Source organism: Cavia porcellus, unplaced genomic scaffold, assembly GCF_034190915.1.
Source record: "Cavia porcellus strain 051 isolate PalLab524CR breed Dunkin Hartley unplaced genomic scaffold, mCavPor4.1 scaffold_5, whole genome shotgun sequence".
Lineage (NCBI taxonomy): Eukaryota > Metazoa > Chordata > Mammalia > Rodentia > Caviidae > Cavia > Cavia porcellus.
This window is the reverse complement of record NW_026947488.1, coordinates 38,466,929-38,489,095: the sequence shown is the minus strand read 5'-3', so window position 1 is coordinate 38,489,095 and position 22,167 is coordinate 38,466,929. Positions and strand designations below refer to the sequence as shown.

The 22,167-nt window shown below is 38.5% G+C and overlaps 1 protein-coding gene across 2 annotated transcripts in view; it reads left to right on the top strand.

Annotated features, from left to right (window-relative positions):
- The window catches only part of Macrod2 (mono-ADP ribosylhydrolase 2), a 1,970,011-nt gene that overhangs the window by 1,556,363 nt on the left and 391,481 nt on the right, over positions 1-22,167 (top strand). The window lies entirely within an intron of this gene.

Here is a 22,167-nt window from a genome sequence, read left to right as displayed (position 1 = left end):
TCAGAAAATCAGCTGTGTTGTTTACCACCACTTTCTGACCTCAGCCAACTCTACTGGGCTCTTAAACCCATTGGTCATTTTTACAAATGGCACTTCCCTCTGATCTTTTCTCAGGCTGAAACCAAACCACTGGGGTTCTTTTATATTCAATTTTATAAATTTTCTTATAAACCTAATCTTAAAATATTATAATTCAACCACTTCACACAATCTCCATTGGAATTCCCAGTTCATTTGTATATAGACATCATTGTCACTGAAACATTTCTTGCTAAATCTAATGGGTGGCCCATTATATGACTTTTACTTCTCTTATGGAAACATTTTTTGTTAATTCTTCTTTGACAGAAGATCCCCCAGTTACTGTAATAGAAACTTATTAAGAAAAGAGTTAACTAAGTGATCAGAGGGGACATGTAGATAATGTATATTTTCATATAAAGAGTGTCTAACTGGGTAACCAAAAGTAGTAAAAAAAGAGTCATCTGAGATATTATGGCAGTAGCAATTGTCACTGTGCTGAGGAAAGAAGTCCAAGAGACTCAGATTTGTAACTTCCCTATTAGTGCATGTTCATGACACAGAATGAATTCAGTCATCATGTAGAGTTAGTGCATATTGCAATTTAATCCTTTTTACTTCCCCTTCTCTCTCTCCCACCTTCCCTAAATCTCAGTCCCAACTCCACAAGTCTATCTCCCTATTTCTATCATCTTCTTTTTCTCTTTATTTATACTTTGGGCTTCTTATATAAAAGAAATCATTCAGTACTTAATCTTGTATGCCCTGTTGTTTTTTTCATGTAGCATTGTGATCTCAACACGCATTCATTTTTCCTTAGATAGTATAGATGGACCTATATGCTGCTTCGAAGATTAGCTATTATGAGTTTGGTACTTTAAACTTGGATATGCATATATCACTCTAATATGATGCCAACATGATACAGTTGGGTCAAATGGAGTTTTTAATTTTAGTTTCTGGAGGACTCTCCATCCTCCTTTCCATAGTGGTTGTACTAGTTAGCATCACCATTATTTGAGGAGGGGCTCTAAGGAGCTGAAACTCTTGTCCCAGAAGAGGGACTGCTTCTAGCTGGAAATGCTGGGGAGGTCTAAGAGAGACCAGTGTGAGTGGTCTGGTCGTGGCACTGCTGGGGTCACTAAACTGAATGCTATTCCCAAGTTTGTTCTGTGAGTTTGGGGTCATGGCTAAATGAAATTGAATACCGCCGAGAAAAGGCTCTGTCACCATCAGGGTGAAGTTGGAAGAGTGAGACCAGGATGCAGATCAAAGGAGAAGAAGAGCATCAACCTTGTCTATGCCTCTTCCTGCCTTGCTCTCTTCCTCCAATGCTTCCTGGGTTCAGGGGTCTTAGCACAGCACCTTCACAAAGCAGAGTGTAGAAAGCTAAATCTGGAAAGGAGACAAACAGCTTGCTATCTGTTAGTCTTTTCTCTCCTCTGTTCCTCTATTCATTCAGTTTTCCTGGGACTGTATATCTGTTGATGTTTAAAAGTTGAGGTGCCCCGGGGCTTAAGGCTGGCCCTTCTATCCTAAAACCTTCTTGTCTAGCCTGTGGCTTTCAGAACATTTATATACTGGTGATCACAAATTCATATCTCCAGCCCCACTCTGCCCTAGCACAGCGTCTGTGATACAGCCTCCCAATGATATTTAATAGACATCCAAAACCTGACAAGTTTAAAACACTGCCTTTAATTTCCAGCCTGTCTCTAAACTGCCTCTCCTGTCATCATCTTTTCAATAAATGGTACATCATCTGTCATTTCCTTGGTCAAAACCTCAAAGCTTATAATCTCAGCTATATAATTATTCTTATAAACTTGATCTTGCAAATTATTCTTGTAAGTTCAAACCCTAAAATACATTTGTAATCCAGCTAGTTTTTATTATCACCATTGCTGCAATGATAAGAGGTCATAGCCTTTTTCTGGATTAGTGTAAGCACTTTGAATTTGCCTCCTTGCTTACCCATTAGTGACCCTTTAATCTGTTTGCCATGTGGTGCCCACGTGATGATAAAAAGCCAAGCAATCACATCAGAAGTCTGTTTAAAATCTTCTAAGAGTCTTACTCAGATGAGGAAATAAAATCAACACTCCTTACCATGACGTACCACGCCCTATATTAGGGTTCAGCAGACTTTATGCAAAAGGTTAGTTGTTCCAGGTTTGCAAACCAACTAGTCATAAGTACTCCACTTTCAACTGGTGACAGGAAAATAGCCATTGACAGTACATCAATAAAATGGCTGAATTCCAATAAGCTTTATTTACAGATGCAGGCAATAAGAAAAGGGTCTTAGTTTGCCTACCTTGCCATGTATGACCATATTCATCCATCACTTTCACTCTATCTCAACTTAAATTATACTTTGGTATCTCCTCAATTAGTTTATACTTAGTGACCCTTCTCTTGGAATTTCCTGTCTCCTGTTCTTTATTCGGGTCTCCACTTAACTTTTACCTCATTTGAATCTCATTGGAACCCTGCTTTCTGCTCTCTCCTGTCACTACATTCCTACTTCTGTTCACTTCAGAGCACTTGTCACTATAAGAAAATATTCCTTTGTTCACATGTGTGTTGTCTATCCCTTCACTAGCAGGAGAGATAGACTATTTGCAATTGCATTATATTATGTGTCCTTTGTAGTTTCTGGATATGAATATATTGGATGAATTAACTAAAACCCAGGATTTTAGTCTTTTAAATCATTTTTCTCCATCAATTCAAAATAAATCATTTGAGTTGGCTTTTTAGTTTGTTACTGATTCTACCTTGCTTTTGTTACTTCATTAGTGAGTGAGCCAGCTATTAAGGTATTAATCAGGTAAAAATCCATGCACAAAGTGCTGGGTCTATGAAAGCATTCCTCTACCCTCTGGAGGTTGTCATGAGTGCTGCTGTACTTTGCCTTCTAACATCTTGACCTCACAAGTTGAAAAAAGTCAATTTGGTTGTATAAGTGTAACAGAGAGATTACATAAGTGTATGGATGATTATATATCCTTGACAAGAGATGTACAATTATTCATATAGTGGGATTAGGTGGCTTGCAAATTCTCTCTGCCCTATTCATGCAGCCTACCTGCAGGAATCTTCTCATGTGTTCTTTGAAACAAGCTGTGATGCCCACAGCCTGAAGAATCTACAGGCTTCCTGTTTACTCAGACAGTACCTGTCTTCTTTTGCTGCAGTGTGAAGATGGGGGTGGCAAGGAAGGCAGGTTCTGAAAGCCCTGTGACAGCATCAGCAGCACATGGCAGTTTGAGCTCTTCACCTCTGCATTCTCGGGAGGAAGATCTGTTCTGATGGTGTGTTTGGTACTAAGCTATTGTAATCAAGTTCTGTCAAGGTTGAGAGATGTTAGTTACCTAACAGAAAATATCTTTTGGAGTCCTGGCTGCTGAAAATGGCCTCAACTTTTGAATGACTTCCCCTGAAGTCTTAGAAAATTCACACTGAAAGCCACAGCTGCTGAGTTGATGTGATATTAAAACAAAAATGTTGTTTCTTGAAAATAGAGAGTAAGGACCAAAAAGAAAAAGTGTGCATTATGTTCTATCAATTCTTATCAGCCCTATTAAAAACCTGTCCTTTATGCCTTCCATACTTAGGAAGGTATCAGTGCCTTCCTTTTCTGACCCTTGTCCTTAATTGAAGACCACTCTCTGTCTCCAATAATGCATTGTGTTCTGCACCCTAGAGCAACAGAGCTCCTGGTTGCCCCTACAACTTCTCACCTCAGAAACTCTCTTAGCTAAAGACTATGTCAAACAATTGGACTAAAGGAAAATATAGGAAGTACATTTAAAGGGCAGATCACACATCAAAACTAATGTCCCTCAACTCTCTCTTTTCACCTAACCTCTTAGCATCATCATGAAACTCATCAGTGGAAAAAAAAAAAAAAAAAAAAAAAAAAAAGCAGTTCTGTTCCATTTTCCGCAGAGTGGATCTGGTCTGGGGCCAAGAATTCATATACCTTGTAATATCCTACTCTGTTCCCCAAGATTCTCTGCTTTTGCAGCAAATTTCTACCCTTTCCCAGGGCCACATTCCTGGTCTCCTAGAACTCCAAGATGTCTCCTGTTCCCATCTTTTATGTAATAGATATCGTGTGACCCTCTCCTCAACCTCTCCTCATGTGTGCACATGCACACACACATGCACACACACACCCTGAAGAAGGCATTTCCTTTACCACTCTGGTTTTTAAATACAATAACTGTTACGGTCCACCCCTATCTATGGAGGACACATTCCACATCCCTAAGTGGATAGTGAAAGTCTCAGATGATACTGAACTCTATGCTTTATGGATTGTTTGGTATTTTTTTTTACATCTATACCTACGATAAAGCTTAATTTCTAAATTAGGTATAGTAAGAGATAAGCAATGAAAACAATCAAATAGACTAATTAAAGCAGTGTGTTGTAACAAAGTTATGAGAATGCTCTAACTGTCTCTGTCTCTGTCTCTGTCTCTGTCTCTCTCTGTCTCTCTGTCTCTCTGTCTCTCTGTCTCTCTCTCTCTCTCTCTCTTTATCTCAAATGTCTTGCTGTGCTGTGCTCACTGATGCTGTGAGATGACACAGCACTTGCATGATGTATAAATGAGCTGAATGACCTAGGCACGGTGACATGGTGTTCGACTACTATCTAAAGGATCCATGAACACAAGCACTATATTCCTGCCAAGAGGATCTGAAAACTAGGATGATGGCCAGGTGGCATATACAGAAAAGTGGATGATTTACATCTTGGCTGGTTGGGAAGCATGATAGTGGGAGATTTTTATCATGCGTTTCAGGATAACACACAGTTTGATACTTACAGGTGGTTTATTTCTAGAATTTTTCACTTAATATTTTCAGACCACTACAACTGACAGTGGGGGATTTAAACCATAGAAAGTACAATTAAACTTAAAGGCTGACATAGGACGTTTCAGGCTATTCCTCCTCAACTAAAGTTTGGGGACCTCTGGTTTATTGTGTAGCTTTTTAGCATTATAGAAAGAAAGCAAATTACAGATTTTGGTTTGTTAAAATACAAGTTTGCTTAGCCCTCAAAGTATCTGAGTTAGTAAGCAATAGCTTTTAAAAATAATTATGTATTTTAGAGTATAATGAAAAAGGTAATCTCAGACCAAAGATTTCAGTGACATCACAAGTTGAGACTGAAGAAAAAGTAAAAATATAAAGGAAAATCCTAAGCAGATATAAATAAAGGGAATTTGAATAGGTAAAGGGATTTTGCTGTTGTTTTCAGAACCTTGTTCAGCCACTAACAAGCTTGATCACATCAAGCATGTTTCTCCACATGCATTTACTTGTATGACACATCCACTGAGGCATTTATAACCAGCTAGATACAATTGCCACCTTCTTACGTGTTTCCCAGAAGCAGTGGGGCTGCCTGTTAATGAAATAATGATGTTACTGTCTTCATGTCTACTTTCCCTTTCCTCCTCCTGCTCTTTTCCTGTCCTCTGCAATACCACATCTCATGCTGGCTGTCCTGACCCTGTCCATGCCTGTGGACGTAGCACCCTCCTTCTATAGATCAACTGCGTGGATGTCTCTATCGAGTGTGCTGCCTGGCACTGGGTTTCCCACGCTGGAGCTTGTTAATGCCATATACTTGATGTAGGGGTGCATGGTCACAGTCTGACCTCAGGGGCACGCTAATGCAATGGACATCGTCAGTGCCGGCTGTGCCTCCTGACCTCCAGCCAGTCCTATCTGCATCTCTATGACTGACAGTACTTTTTCCAGAGCCAGAACTCTGCCTTCCAGAGTACTCAGGGGTAGCACTTGTAGGAGCAGTGCTCTATCAGTGACTTTCTGCAGGTGTATAAATACCCAGCCTCTTTCTCCAGTGGAGGGGTCATTCTGTGGCCTGCATGGCACCCCACATTTTTGACATTTCCTAGGAGCTTTCTGGCAGGATGAATTCTGGTTGCCTACTGAATCTTTTCACTTAATAGCAGAAGTTCAATCTTGGTTTCTTCTCTTTCATGTTTCACCTTTTTCTCCTTTTATTGGCGGTTCCTGGAGCCATCTTCCAAATCCACTACTGGCAGGGGAGGCTCTGTCTCAGGATCTGCATAATCATCATCAAAGGAAATATCACTGTGTCATGTCATCTCTCTGGATTCAGCTTCTGATGTAGGGAGAAAAGAATTTTTTTGAGTAGGGAAGGGCAATTTGGGGCCAATAGAATGTTTTTACTACACTCCTTGCTACCTTTTAGCTATGGCCTCATTAAGTTGTGAATTGAATGTTATTAGTTGCTCAGAATTCCGTGATCCTTATCTATTTGACATATTAATCCAGGTAAACCAGTGATACCCAAACTTTCAGAAGCATTAGAAACATTTGGAGGCTTAAGTCATAGCTTCCTGGATCACTCCAGTCCCTGAGATGCTTATCGGACCAGCCTGGATTGTGGCCTTAGGGTTTACTTTTCTAGCAAGTTCCAAGTGATCACTGCTGGCCCAGGGACCACACTGAGAACTGCTGGTGTTATTTTGCTCTTCTTGGAACATAGAACTTGCCATTTGTCAATGAGATAAAGCACCAATAGATTTTTCTTTGAAAATTGTATGTATTGATTTTGGTTAAGTAATACATTTAACATAACTCAAAAGTCAAAGTATATAAAGAAACCGATGGATTCTTTTTTAACATGATAAAATACATTGGTTTCAATACATAAGCTAGTGTCATACTTAATAGGGAAACACTGGAACCGTTTCCATGGAAGAAATATAACAAAAATGACTATGATTTACCAATATTGTGGAGGTGTTCTCAATACATTCCATATATATAAAGCCCAAGAAAACCAAATGGGGAAAAACCTATTTGTATAACAAGCAACATGGCTGTGTAGAATAGTAATGCAAAAATGCCCACAAACTTCCTGTCCAAATAATAAACAAAAAGGACATAAAATGGAAATAGAATCTCTATGGCTAGAATATATAATAAACCAAAGAATAAACTATATTTTTGAAAATTACAGGATATAAGTATTTTTTCAAAAACTTCAAAATATCCCAAATGTCACAACGAGAGACTTCAACCAGTAAAATACATAATGCTCTTAGATGGCAAGGCTCAACTTCATAAATGTTCATTTTCTTTAAATAAGAAATACATTCAAAATGATTCCAATAAAATACCAGCATGAATTTTTTTAAAATGTTACTATACTTTATGTTCACAGCACAACTGAACAGAAGATGTTGAGAGATCCCATATGCCCCTACCCTACCCCCACGCAGGCAGCCTCCTCCATGAGGCTCCTCTCCAGCAAGGGGCACCTCTGCTGCAGTGATGAACCTGCACCAGCCCCCAGAGCCTCTCGCTCATGTTAGATTTCCGCTTGGCTGTTGTGTGTTCTATGGTTTTAGACAACTGTCTCATGACACACATCCATTGTTACAGTTGCAGTAAAAAATTGCAGTGCTCTAACATCTCTTGTTTTGCTTCTTTTTCTTTCTCTTTGTTTAGGCTCTGAAAACCAAGAACTTTCCACTGTCTCCACAGTTTTGTTTCTTCCAGACTATCATAGGTGGAACTGTATAGTACATAATTTGTTCAAATTGGCCTTTTCATTTATAGATACATTAAAGCTTTATGTTATTTTGTGACTTTATAGCTTATTTCTTTTAGGGCCAACATGAATTTTTTAATTTGAAGATGCAGTTTGTAGAGGAAACATAGAAACATATAACCAAGAACACTGTATAAGACTAATGACTCCTACGAAAACAGGGACTAATGCCAATATACTATGCAAACATTAAATAAATAATAAAATGTATGGATGTGAAAACATCCTGGAAATCCATAGTAAACATTGTGATATGAGACCATAAAAAGAAACATTATAAGATAGAGAAGTAGCCTACAATACATACAGATATGTACTATATCATAAAGTTGATGAAATGTGTAAGCTGTGATCATTTGTGTTCTTAATATTGTTACACTGAGCACTAGTACAGCATTTATAGAAAAGCCACTAAATTCCAAGCAGGTTCGAAGGCATTTCCACAAATGTGGAGTTGTTTAGTCTTCACAAAATCCACGAGGAAAGAATTGACATCACTTTTTTAAAACTGAAGAAACAGACGCGGACTGCTTGGATAGATTTCCTAGAGTGGCACAGCCTTGGCTTCCAGACTCTCTACATGGAGCTCTCTTCTCTGCATCAAGCCCGTCTCATTAAGTAGTATACAGCCATTTCTCTTATCATATATGTAGTTTTTATTCATCATCTTGATTTCACTTGAGTCCTTATTTTCCGGAGTAGTCAACATGAGTTTCAAATTAGCAACTTAGGTAAAAAAACTGACTGTAAGAAAATAATTGTGACTATTTTCTTTTATAGGAAATTGACTTATTTTTTTGTTTTTGGACCAGGAACACAGTGAAGGATTGATGGTCTGGAGGATTGGGTTGGCAGCTAAGGTGCAGAGAGATCTGCCCCTGAGGTTCCTCATCCCTGGGCAGGCAGACACCGGGCTAGGCCTGACAAGCCAGCAAAAGTGGTAGAGAAGCTTCCATCCTCTTTGGAGGGCCCCTCCTGCTCTTCAAGGACATGCCGATGGGTCCTGGGCTGCTTTCTCTTGGCAGACTGGCTTCCCCACTCCAGAAGCCTCCCCACCACCTCTTAACGCTCCTGTGCTCACCAGCATGGCACCGAGAAACTTGATAGGACCACTTCGTCCCTCAGCCTTTGAGGTCTTTAGCCCTCCTCCCTCCCATTTCTCTGTTCTTGCCCTGAGGCTTGTCTGGTCCACAGCTGATTTAAAGCACACTGTTGAGTCCAAGCAGCCTCAGCCTTCTCCGTTTTGTTTTTTTTTTTTTTAATTTTATTTAAAAAGAAAAAAACGAAAAACAGAAAAAAAGGATAGCAACAATACATAATTCAAAAAAAAATAAACACTAAGAAATCACTAATTGATAAATTACATACTGTCATCTTAGAAATAGTTGTTCAAGTTACAAAATTAAAGCATACAAAGTGGACATTCAAACAGTGAGACTGCAAACAGTTCTGTTCAATGATCCAACAGTCACTTGTTAAGGAAATTCATAATTTGTTAGTGATTTATGACTTTTGTTTTTTCTGCTTTAACCGGGATGCAGCCCTTGTTTCATTAGGTTTATCATATTTTTAATTACCTCAGGGACCTATTTGGTGCCTAATTATCTGTATGATGGAAAATTAAACCTAGATTCTATTTGTCTATAAGCACTGGTACCTTTATTCCTCTTTTCTAATGATAACATGAATTAAAATTCTAAAATAAGAAAATTTGGTATAGTAATTTTTGGCTATGAATTATAAAACATTCAATAAGTAAGTGAAAAAAGTCAGATTTTTATCAACTTATCATCATCAATTCATCATATTTGTCATAGTTGGCTATTTTGATATCATGGTCAAGTTTAAGGTCTCAAGGCTGATTAATTCAAACTTTGCTACCTAGTAGCTATAAAGCTTTGCCCCAGTTACTAAACCTTGTAATACTTTAGGGTTCTTACTTATAATGGGGTTGATAATATGACTTCACAGAGTGGCTGAGAATTAGATGTGGTAATATGTATAAGTACCACTAAACTATTTCAGTGCAAAGAACATAGTAATTGCTCAATAAAGAATCACTGCTATTATTAGGAGAGAGCCAAGACACAGATATCGATTAGTGTTTTAATTGACAGCCATCTGTTGTCTATTACAGGTAAGAGATGAGCATTGCGAGCAGCTGTCTATTTCTGCTACTTCTGGAAAAAGTAGAGGAGGTCTGGGCTTTAATCTGACATTAAGCAGGAGGATCTCGGTGTGTGGGCTGCCATGTGTCAGAGGCTCTGATCATGTTGCTCCCGACTTTTCAGACTGGCCAGACTGGCTGCTTTAAAGCTCTGCAAGACATAAGAAATTCCATTTCCTTTCCTTGTTCCACTTTCCACCATCCAACTAACGCAGTTCTCGATGATGAATACTACAGCTAGTGGGCTCCCTTCTCAGGAAATTATGAAGGCAATAGAATGAGGTAAATGAAAACTCCTTAATTCCCTCAAATTTTATTTCTATTTCCACGGAAGGCTGGACGCATTCTTTATTTAGAGCTTTTGTGACTACTGTCTTCATTATGTGAAATCTCAGGAATAAAATATGCTAGACGCTCAGAGAAGGATGAAGGCACCCGAAGTACATTTTCAGGCTCAGGTTCTATTTTCAAAGCTTCCTTTTTATGTCTGTCTTTGTCAAATGGTTTGAGCTTTTACCAGTCATAAGCGAATATTAAATTGATACAGTTCAATCTCTACGCTGCCTCAGAATGAGATCTACCAGGCTAAGGGACACATCTGCCAGAAGCCGACCCAGCAGGAGTGAGAGACCCGCAGCCTCACATGGGCCAGGACATGGGCACGGTGTGGCGGCCCTGGTGTCCTCGGAGTAATTACTCTGACATTCTTTATCACTGTATGTCAGATGTGATATGAAGCAATTACCTAGTTACCATTCTGGAATACTGATGCTGGGCTGTCTCTGCATATTACCCTCTTCTGGTGCTGTGACCCTCCAAGACTGAATCCTGACACCGTGAGTCTCCTGAGTCTCCCGTGGCAGGAGATAAAGAGCTCCCACTTAATCGCCTCTTTCTTGGGATGAGACACTGGTGTTTACCCGTGTTATTAAGAAGTACTGATAACATGAAGTACTTCCATTTCCTTTTTTTTTAAAACTTGAAGAATTTTGATTTGTATCTCAAATTCTCTAGTGCCCAGTCCCCTACTGCAAATATTGGCACAGTGGCATTTACAGCTAATTGTAAACTACCCTCAGAGCAGCGGCAGACATTATTGTTTTTCCTTACAATTACTTGCAATGGTCCCTGTGTTCGTAAGAGACACTTCTCATAAAACCCTATTCCAATAGTAATCTAAGGAGTCTAGAAGAAGATTTACCGCTGCCACATGCTTCAGGTCCCCACTCACTTTGTCAGAGTGATACCTGCATGGAAATCTCACCCTCCAAAAGGTGGTCTGTTATCTTAAGTTGAAATTGGCATTGTGTCATATATTGCTTTCACCTGAATAGCTATTTTTGGATATTTTCTTTTTTTTTTTTTCTTTCTTTTGTCTGTCTTTCTTTTTTTTTTTCCCTAAGAGCAGACTTTTGTTTGGAGCATAGATCAGCATGCCTATATTTTAAATGTTTCATGTCATATCAATTTGTTTGTGCCACACACAATAAGAGGCATCTGGTATCTTTCAAAAAGGCTGGAGGAAGTTGCTTCCGGATGCTGCATGTGGCTGGCCCCTTCTTTGCTCCCTCAAATGAGAATTGTAGAGGGTGGCACAACCCAGAGAAGAAACAGCAGCCAAGCAGGCACAGCTGAGGCCGTGTAATGGCACAGTACACACCTCCATCCGTCTGTTCTTCCATGGCCAGTGCTGCTGTCTCTGTGCAGCGATGTCAGCAGGGCAGTTTGGAATGCTGTCAAGAGCACGGGCATTTGAAGATCAGCTACACTAATTGCTACCTGCATTGAAACCTCAACAAGCCAGATTGCTTCCTCTCTGTGAACCATCGTTTTATCACTGGGAAATGAGGAGAGCCACAAATTTCTCCTGCAGCTGATCTTAAGGAAAAAGCCCTTAACAAGGGCCATAAAGATTAGGCTGACTCTGTGTTCCCTCCCATGCAGTTGTCTATCTCTTTGTCTGTGTATATGTCTGTTTATGCTAAAGGTAGAGTCATTAGACTCCTGCTGCCTGGCATAACTGTTATCCTCTGAGAGACTTTTAGCTTAATTTGTTTTGAGTTCCATCTTACCTGATAGCCAACTTGTACTCCCTTGCTACCTCTACTTATCAAACAAATCTTATATGTTTAACACAATCATTTAATTGGATGCCTTCTTTGTATGTATATTTTGTTTTACTTTATCATTATATTTTTATTTTATACAAATATTATGCCAGATCTTATATTTTTCTGTCAGGTTCTCTCTCTCTCTCTCTCTCTCTCTCTGTCTCCTTCCCTCCCTCTCTCCTGTTATTTTGCTTGACATGATATTTTAAAAGTTCAGTAAAGTTACTGAGTATAAATCTGGCTGGTACTAGTCATTTCCCCCTATAATTCTGTGGTGTAAAATCTGACTTAACCATTTACTCATTAATATACGTTTAGATTAGGTCCAGCTCCCCAATACCACTAACAACATTTTTGCATATCTTCCTTTCAGATCTAGCAAGAATAGCTGCGCAAATCACCATTCCCCATCAAAAGGCATATGAGAGTTTCCAGGGCTTGCATCCATGCATTCCTACCAACAATAGTGATTTCCCTTTCTAAGCATAAGGGAATACCTATCTCATTATTCACAGTTCTGTCAGACATAGAACTTGACCTTCAAACACTCATCTCTCTGATCTTTTTGGTGGTATATTTCATTGAGTATAAGCATTGATGTCTAATGAATTAGGTTTTGTTTTTGTTTGTTTTCGAGCTTTTAACACATCCTTCTCATGTAAGATGCAAAAGTGTTCTCACATATTTTCTTCTTCTAAATATATTGTTTCACTTTTACATCATGTCTTAGTTCATTCAGAGTGCCTGTACACATGGTATTAGGAAGTTTCTTTCTCTATATATAAATGATGATGTCACTAAAAATTCCTTCTTTTTCTCATTTTCTTATGGCTACCTTCATTGATTTAATAATTCTCTCTAGAATTCAGCATCTCTCCTTCCCTACCAGGACACACACACATACCAGTTCCAACAGCCTTTAGTCTTCCCTGGGTGATATACTTTAAAAATATTAATTTCTTACATCTGTGATTTCCTTCCATCTCTTTTTTAAAAATTTATTTTGTGGGAAGAATCCAAAAACCTATGTCTATGTGTCTTCTTCTCAGGACCTAAAATTAAAGTTAATTTATTTTGTCCCATATTCATAGTCCCTTCTTTCTTTCCTAGTGTTTGCTTCCCCTTTGGAAGTCATAAGAACATCATGAAGGGCAACTGGAAGAAAAGTAAACACACCTCTGATCTGATGCATAGCACCCTTGCAAAATAAATAAATGTCTTCTCACTGGTAAAACTGCCTTGAGACAGTATTTGTTCATAGAAGTTGGGTGGTGATAGATAAAATTTGAAAAGTTAAAATAACATCAGTGAGTTTTTCTAAGTGAAATATGTCTGTCACAAAAGACAGATACTGTGAGTCCACTTATATGAGATATTTAGTCAAAGTTATAGGAGCACAAAATAGAATGATAGTCTCTAGGAGTAGGGAAAAAGGAATAGGAAGTGATCATTTAATGGGTGCAGAACTTTAGTTTTGCAAGATAAAAAAAAGAGTAGTTCAGGAGAGTCATTGTATGATAATGTGAATAAACTTAACAATGAAATGTGAAATGGGAAAGATGGTAAATTTATGTCATGTGTCTTTTATGATTAGTGAAATTACATCTCACAGTTAATTGGAGAAATATATTTCCATAAATGTCCCAAAATATTCATAAAACACATCCAAAAAGTAACTTATTAATGTATCAAGGTTACTAACTAAGATTACTTGGGGTTGTTCATATACTCTTCTAGGTGTGTCCTAAGGAAAAAAATGAGAAATGAGAAATGTGGTTATGGAATCATTTAGGTTTGTTCATTGCAGCATTATTTATTATGTAGAAAGTACAAGTACTTAATCTAAATGTTCAACCACAGGAACAGTTAAATTAATGTTGCCACTTCCACAGGAAGGAAAACAAAGCCATGAAAAATTTGTTTTGAAATGTATTTAATGATGCAATGAGTATTTAAATCATGTCATATGAAAAATAGGGTGCCTAAGTATGAATTCAACGTGATTCTAATTTTTTTAAAAAAAGGAAATTAAAAAGGACGAAAACATACTAAAGTGTGAAATGATAATCTGTTAATGATGAGATTATCTTTGATATGCCAATAGGTGCTCTGTAATCTATAATTTGGCATCAAATAGAGACAATGATTATAAATAACTCACAATAGATGATTCAAATTATATTGACATAATATTTTATTTTGACACAACAATGAAAAAAAGGATAAAGTACACATTTTCCTGTGGTATCTACTTGTGTTACCCCAACAGTCCTGTGAGATAGGTACCATTTCTACTGTATTTCCTAGAAGAGACTAATGAAACTCAGAAGTCACAAAGAGAAAGCTGAAAATGGACCCAGAACTTCCTGACATGAGCTTCTGCCTTTTACCAGCTCCACAGTAATCTGAATGAAAAGGAATGAGAACAGCTGGTCATGCTGGCCCAGCTGTTTTCATCATCTTGTCAGCCTGTGTCTGGGTTAAGGCTGTAGTATGCTGGTGTTGATGTCCAGGCCCAGCACCCTCCATGGAGGTGACTAGGCCGGGAGCTCAACAGAATGCAGCTTAACAGAATGCCTCCTCAGTGCTTTCGTTTCTCAGCCTCCACTGGAGCCTGTGAATAGTCAGGTGATGCAGCAGACCATTCCACTTGCTAGTTGGTTAAGGTCATGGCACTGGCAGCCTCCTTGAGAATTTACTCAGAGATCTATGATCATTCCTTATATGCGTACTGACTTATTGACTGGAAATGTACTGGACTCTGTCAACTTCTTCCATAGAAGTAATTCATAACATCTATTATTTGGGGAATTCAAAATGCTTTGAATTCTAATTTAATTAATAAGTGCTCTTGAAAGCCATGACTGGAAATGACTCCCTTAGTCTTTCAGGTTCTTGTGGTGATTTGCAATATACTTTCAAAGCAGAGCTTTTAAGTGGTTTGGTTCATTACATGTATATTCTATAGCCAAAACAGCCCATGCATTACATAGGAGAAATTCTAAGGCCAAAGCAATCTCCTTATTAAAACTGTCAAGAACATACAACCTTGCCCTATTGTCAAATATTCCAATGTCCCTTAGAATTCTAACACTGACTAGAAATGATTTAGCAGCTTTTACAGAGGAGCATTGGCTAGACCATTGTTCTGTACTGATGGATTTATTTAAGTCAAAGTCTATGAGAGTGGTATATACAGATTTGGAGAACAAATGGTACAGGATTGCCTTAGATTCTGTTCAGGGGGTCACCTAGAGATGTAAGAAGAATTTAACAGAAAGAATCTGAAGATACTCTCAGATTCCTGGGCTTATGTGGAAGTAAGTGATGCAACAGAGTATGCATATTACCTGGAAGGGGTAGAGCAGGTGGGAGCTATATGGCAAGGTGTTGGTGTGAAGTCCAGGGGCCTTCAAGAACCCACAACAATCTTTCATAAAAATTAATTAGCTTTGGATATCAGCTCTCTTAAGAACCATCTTTATGTTCTCTCATCTTAGCTTTTTCTTCTTTCCTCAATGCAGATGGCATCAGAAACAAAATTCAAAAGAGTTTAGGGTAAAGTTAACTTTCTCATTAACTATAAAAAACACAGCTGGTAAGTAGAGGTTTTGACTTCAAAACATATTCAATATTTTTATTATTATATTGTAATCAGCTTTCTTAATTTTATGAGACAATACTGTGCCTGAAGATTTTATCTTTGAGATATTTCCCAAGCATGATTAGTAATATTTTTAGGGAATCTCAATCTCAGAACTTCTGTAAGGATCAGAGAAGAATGTCCTTCACACAGTCTTGTGTTTTTAAAAGATGCTAGGAGAGAAAAACTAGTGGTTTTATATTTTGGTCCCATTACTTGTGTCTCTTCAATGCAGAGATAACCCTTTTAGAAATCCAGCTAATGTCATCCTGTCAGTCCTCCAGCCTGCACTTCTGGTCTCCTACTCAGGGAGCTACCTCTCATGGAGAGTACCATGCACAATGTGGTAGAAGGCGAGAGCCTAGCATTGCAAAAAGGGGCTACATTTGTTGATGTGAACAGAGCAAAGGGTGGGGGCAGGGCATCTGTCTTGGTTATTTTTCTCTCATTGTTGAGACAAAATACCTGATGCCCAAAATGAAGCAAGGAAAAGTTTATTTAGCTTACAGATTTCTGGAGGTTTCAGTCCCTACTCAACTGGCTTCAAGGCAGGTTGGCATGGCTGAGGGGCAGCCATTCATGGTGGCCATAAACAACAAGAGCAAAAGGGCAAAGGAGGGAAAAGCATGTCTCCTTCCTTCTTTATCTGGTGTGCCCTGAGTGGGTACAGTCTTCAAACCACCAATCCTAGCCCTAGACAGCAAACCAATCACAAACTCTAGACTCAGTTGCCTCCATGATTGCATGAGGTTTGGGCGGCCATACAAGCACAAACCATAACAGCATCAGATGGATAATCAGCTCAGAGTTGGTGTCTTTTCTCCCACTGGAGAGGCAGACTCATGTTTCCCATGCTATAGAAGGATTGAAGTGAATATATTTTAGTAGAGTTGCCAGATCAACCTATCCTCAAATAAAAATACAAGGGACACTACATTTTAGTATAATTGTGTTGGGGAAGACCCATACAAAAAATTATTCATTGCTTATGTGAAATTCACATTTCATGAGTGTCATGGGTTTTTAAATGGCAACCTTGAGCAATCCTCACCCTCTACTGCCTTTGCGCTTAGGTATTGCACTTTCCAAAAAGTGGATTTGCACTTAGGCCATTGCACTTTCCAAACTTCCAAGAGATAGAGTCATTGATAGCTGAGATGATTATAATCTCCAAATCAAAACATGGCACCCAGTGTCTGATACACTGATACCTGAGTAAAGGAACATTTTAAATGGAAGCCATCTCATATATTCAGGCCTGTGATCTCTTTATTCTTGCCCTCTTCATGAGGCAGGGTTAAAACTAAAAGAAGTCTCCTATGGTAAATTCTTTAGCAAACTTCATTAGCAGCATAGGCTTGGGCAAGACACTTAACCTTTCTCACTTTTCTCTCATCACCTGCAAATTGCAAATACCAGACTCCTAATAACAGCCCAACAAGCTCATTAAGGAAAATTGACTTGTAACACCATGAAAGTCCTTATAAATACTATTTCTCTTGGCTGTAGCAAAGAGATCAATACATCTAAATTTTAAAATTTCTCTGTTGGTACTGTATTCTGTTTGCACAGAAATTCTGCTTGGAAATTACTTAACAAAGCAACGTATAACTCCACAGGACCTAACTGCCTGATAAATACAAGGTTGGCCAGGCAAATGAGAGCCACAAAAATTTCAGTAACTCCAACTAGCTGATGCAGACGCTTTCCATGTTGAAGGCTTTACAAGAACCCTCTTTATGCTGTTACACTTCTCTGTGCTTCTGTACCCACTTTTGACTGGAGCAATAGCTCAGAGAACAGCAGTGGAGAACAAGAATTGGGAGGGGAAGAGCTGGAATCAGACCTTAACATGTGACCCTCAATGGCACATCCTTGACCTGACATCAAAACTGTGCAGGTGGTTAATGGCCATCGTTCCTAAAGACTTGGTACGTTTCCTTGTTCCTCAGGCAAGTATAGGTTGGACCATCAGGCTTGCCCTTGAATCCAGCACTCATCCTATACAGGAGGATCCCTTAAAACTGGCTTCACAAATTTCTTTGCACTGCACTCATTTTTCTAAATTTCTTTGCACTGCACCCAAGTTTCTAATAGGCTGTTCTTACTTTCTTTCAAATTAGTTAATCTTTTGCTGTTATGTTTGTTTTTCCAGCTAGCAAAGCTCATTTGATCTTAATTTTGTATTGCTCCCTATCAGTGTTCTTTTAATCATTTTCTTATGATCTTCATCAAAAAATTACTCATAAAACCCAGGAAGAAAAGTGCTTAACATGCTCCCCTCCCTACATCTTTATTTAGCTTCTTAAATGATAAAGCGGCAAGTGACTTATATAAGAGAGTTTCAGGAAATCTAACCAAACGATAAAATAGTTGTGTGATGTCCAACATACTGAAAAATTGTGTTACAGAAAAACCTTTGGTTAAGAACATGGGGAGGAAGGTAAAGGCATTTTAAAAAATCAGAAGCGCAGAGGAGACAAATGGTGCTTGATGAGCACTCAAGATGAATACTACGGGCTAATGTGAGCAATCAGCAGGTTTGTGGAGAATATGCTGATATCTGCGGGGAAAAAAAAAATGCCATGGCAGAGGAGAGCTTACAGATAAAAACAGGAGCTCAAAACAATATTGCTAGAGAAACCTTGACATTTTGACCATCTCTTATGGAGCAGCCAGACAGAAAATGCATGGTTCAGTTTTTGCAACTGATCATTCTTTCTGTAACAATTCATCCAAAGTGTTTTTTTCAGGATTTACCTATCCCAGGCTCTAACTCATAACAAATCTGCCAGGCAAGCCTCATACATAAAAAAATATGTAACCACACGATGACAGAACCAACAAGAAACATACACTGATGACTTTTGAAAATTCAAATCAGGAATTAAACATAGGAAGGTAACTCTATATTTGTTCCTGGTATGGAACACTAGTGAATAACTCAGCCTTCATGGGATTCCATTTGCTAGTCTGCTCCACTGACATCAAAGCCATCCACTGGACTTTCCAAAATGTGCAGCACTCCTCTATGCATGATTCTCTAAAGCCTCTATCTATATTTCTTGTAAAGCCTGCATTTGTTTCTCTCCTGAGCAGTTAAAAATATTTCCACTTATTTCTGTGCACCCATTTACCCAACCCAAATGGCACACAGTGTCGGTAAATCTCAGCGGAAATAAGCAAAAGAGTAAATTTAAGTTTACAGCAACATGCAAAAACACAAATCAAATTTTATTCTTATGGATATAGTAGTAAAATGTACCTGTTAGATTTTTAAGCTTGCCTATTTTTGAATAAGGGTACTTCAATCTGCTTTCCTTACTGGCTCTGGCCCTCCAAGTAACAACAGTAAAGCAACACACAGTTTGGCCCTCAGACACAGCTCATTCATAGTTTATTCATTCTTGTAATTAAAACAAAACATGCTGGGCTGGGTAAACTTGTTTTCAGGTAACCTGTAGTTTTTGGGTTCCCCAATCACTACTGAATTCCAGAGGTAGTACAGTGGATCCCATTGGAGAATGTAGAGCCCAGTTCCCTACAATATCAGAGAGTGATAGCACTCTCTGAGAGTGCTATCACACTTTCCCACAAAGTGTGAGCTCTCAGCCTCCACAAGGGTAATCACAGGTGCAGAGAACCAGGGTCACACCTAAATCCTACATGGTTTACTTCTAATGACAAACCCTCTAACAGAGGCAAAAGCAAGGCCTTTTGTCCAACACAGCACCCATCTGAAAGGTCTTGCTGGTTTATGACTTCCCATAAAGTCAGCTCCAGTCTTTTATGTTACACCTCAACTTGAATCATCTGTCCAGTTTTATTTCCCTCCTTTTCTTTCTATGAATGTTGATCCCAAGCGTACTTACGCATTATCTTTCTGCATGGAGTCCTCATTACAGAGTCTGATTCCTAGTAACTCACACTTCAAATGCTGCTTCACTTTTAGAGTGCCGAGAAGCACAGACAAACCTGGTAAAGCTTCTTTATTAGTCCAGGATCTACAAAGAATCTGTTAATTCTCTTCCCTTCCAAATTACCATACACCTAGAAAACAGAAGCTTCTTGAGACATGGGTGAAGAGTTTGATAAAAGCAGGGGATTCTAGTATAAAAATGCCTGTGTGTTGAGCATTGAAATGAGAAGGTAGACAAGCCAATATATGCATAAGCCATTTGGTTCAACTGTCTAATTATTATGGAGAACTCTGCCACCTTACTTTCGGCAAATGGAATGAGGTCTCAGTTAATGGCCTACCTTTGGGAATCTTTATCCCACAGTGTTTCTCCAGTGTCCATTTTTAAAAAATTATTCTGTTTCTTGATTGTTTAATAGACTATATACACATATATTGGTTGGAAATGTAAGTGGAAGCTTTACTTATATTGTCTCTTTCAGAGGTTATATTCACTTGTAACTAAAACACAAAAGCAAATATGATTAAATGAAACATATACAGATATTATCTGTACAACTTCTTGTTCAGAAAACTGGAATGTTTATTTTTAAAAATTAGTGTCCAAAATGTCAAGTCAAGACCTAGGGGAGGAAAATTAACAAAGCCTTTTGTATTTAAATTGCTTCTGGATTGAGAAAATAGTAAAGAGTAAGACTTTTCTCCTTTTCCTTTTAAATATTTCATAAGTAGCCAGAACTATGAAATTTACCAGTTTTTACTACTTATGAAAGCCAGTTTATCCAGTATTATAAGTCAATAAATTAGGCAGTGTAAAAGAAAATCAAAATAGAATTTCTCCAGAAATGTCATAGAGAAAACTTGTAGAGGTGACTCAATAGATAGATTTTCAACCTGTGGACCTATTGGAGGTCATGGGAGATGGTCTGTTCCTCAGTAATTTCCTGGAAACAATTGTATTAATTGTTCCAAAAGCTTCTTCAGAACCCTGTGACTGAAATTGCCATCCAGAGTAGCTCACCACTATATCAAGTCAGTGTTCAGCCTCTAGTCCTGTTTATTCCCCAATCTGGTGTATAATTCTTAAATCCAGTGAGCCCAGAGCGAGGCAACAGCTTTTTGTGATGCCCTGGTGATAGAATAGCTTTCAGCTTCCCACTGCTTTTATTAAATTGGCAAAATGTAATGCCTCAGATCTGTCCAAATAACTAAGGCCTGTGTAGGAAAAGGAAACAGCTCAAGCCACAGTGATGACACAGAATTGTGCCATTCACACCCAGGGTGAAGGCTGAGGAGCATGGGTCAAATGAGCTTCTTTAGTTCCTTTCTTTCCCCTTTTCCCTCTCTGCTTTTTATCTTTTTTCTCTCTGGCATTTACCTCTGCATGTATAACAAAATAGCCAACTGGATGTTTTAATTTGACATTTTTTTTAAAGATTCATGTGCCCAAGCCCTGAAACCATTTCTGGGCATGGAGCCTGGGCAGCTTTGTGTGTACAAAGCACCACCAGAAGGGAATTCTGCAGCACGGCCTGATTTGACAGGCACAGAGCTTCCTGCGGTGAGTAGAGTCCCAGTGCACCACCTGGCTCTTACCAAGTTGCAGGCTCCCCCACCAGTTGTCATTTATTCCTACTAAGTCATACCACAGAATCTGCACTAACTTTCAGAGTCATTACCAACTCTCCAAAACATCACAGCGTTCTTGGGGAAGCAGACTCGTGCCCCGGGGGTTGTGAGAACATTCTAGGTAAAATACTATTTCTTAATTCTTGGCTTTTCCCAGTAAGATGAGTTTACATCTCTACAGCACAACAGAATTTATCTTTACTATATGAACATCAATGACTTATTAATAAATGGTTGTTTGTATTTGCATATATCTGTTGTAAATCTCAAAAGGTATGATAAAACAAATTTGTAACATATTTTACAGTTAATTATCCATCCTTCTAGCATTTTAGCAGCCCATGTTAATTTGTAATAGTGATGATTTACAAATTCTAACCCAGATCTGCTTTTTGGAAGCAACCATATATAGATATACTGTGCATATAGCCATATCAGCCGAAGGTCTTGTCCCCATATCCTCCTTTAAGTGATTTTTCCCCTTACAAACTCAAAAGCAAATGTAGAGTGATTTTTTTTCCAGTACTAGCAATTCTTTTCAGAACCTTACTATGTCTCTTCAATCTTTCTACTTCCTTCTTTTCATCTACCTGCAAGGCAGTTTACATGTAGTCCACAGTTCACTCTCTTTTATTTGCTTTGTATTAAGAGAAATGTGCCCAAGTGGGAAGTCGTGAGTCCTTCTGTCTTTGAGAAGTTTTGACTCCACTGTCTTGAGGCAATACTCTTTGTGATATAGATTTTTTTTCATGTTTTCCCACAGTTGCTAGAGAAAGATGCAAAATAAAAAGACAGTATTGATTCTCTTTCTTCTGTAGGGCATAGACTATTTCAGATAACTTCCATTAGAAAAGTCAACATGGTGTGCGTGCGTGCTTGTGTATGTGTGTATGTACTGTTTATTTACTCCTAAGTAGCAAATTAACCTCCCATGCCATATATTGAAAGCATTTCCCATCTTACGCCAATCAGATTTTTTTTTTTTTTTTTTTTTTTTTTTTGTCTTTTTGAGATAGGGTCAGTTCAGGCCTGGCTTAAGCTCACTTTG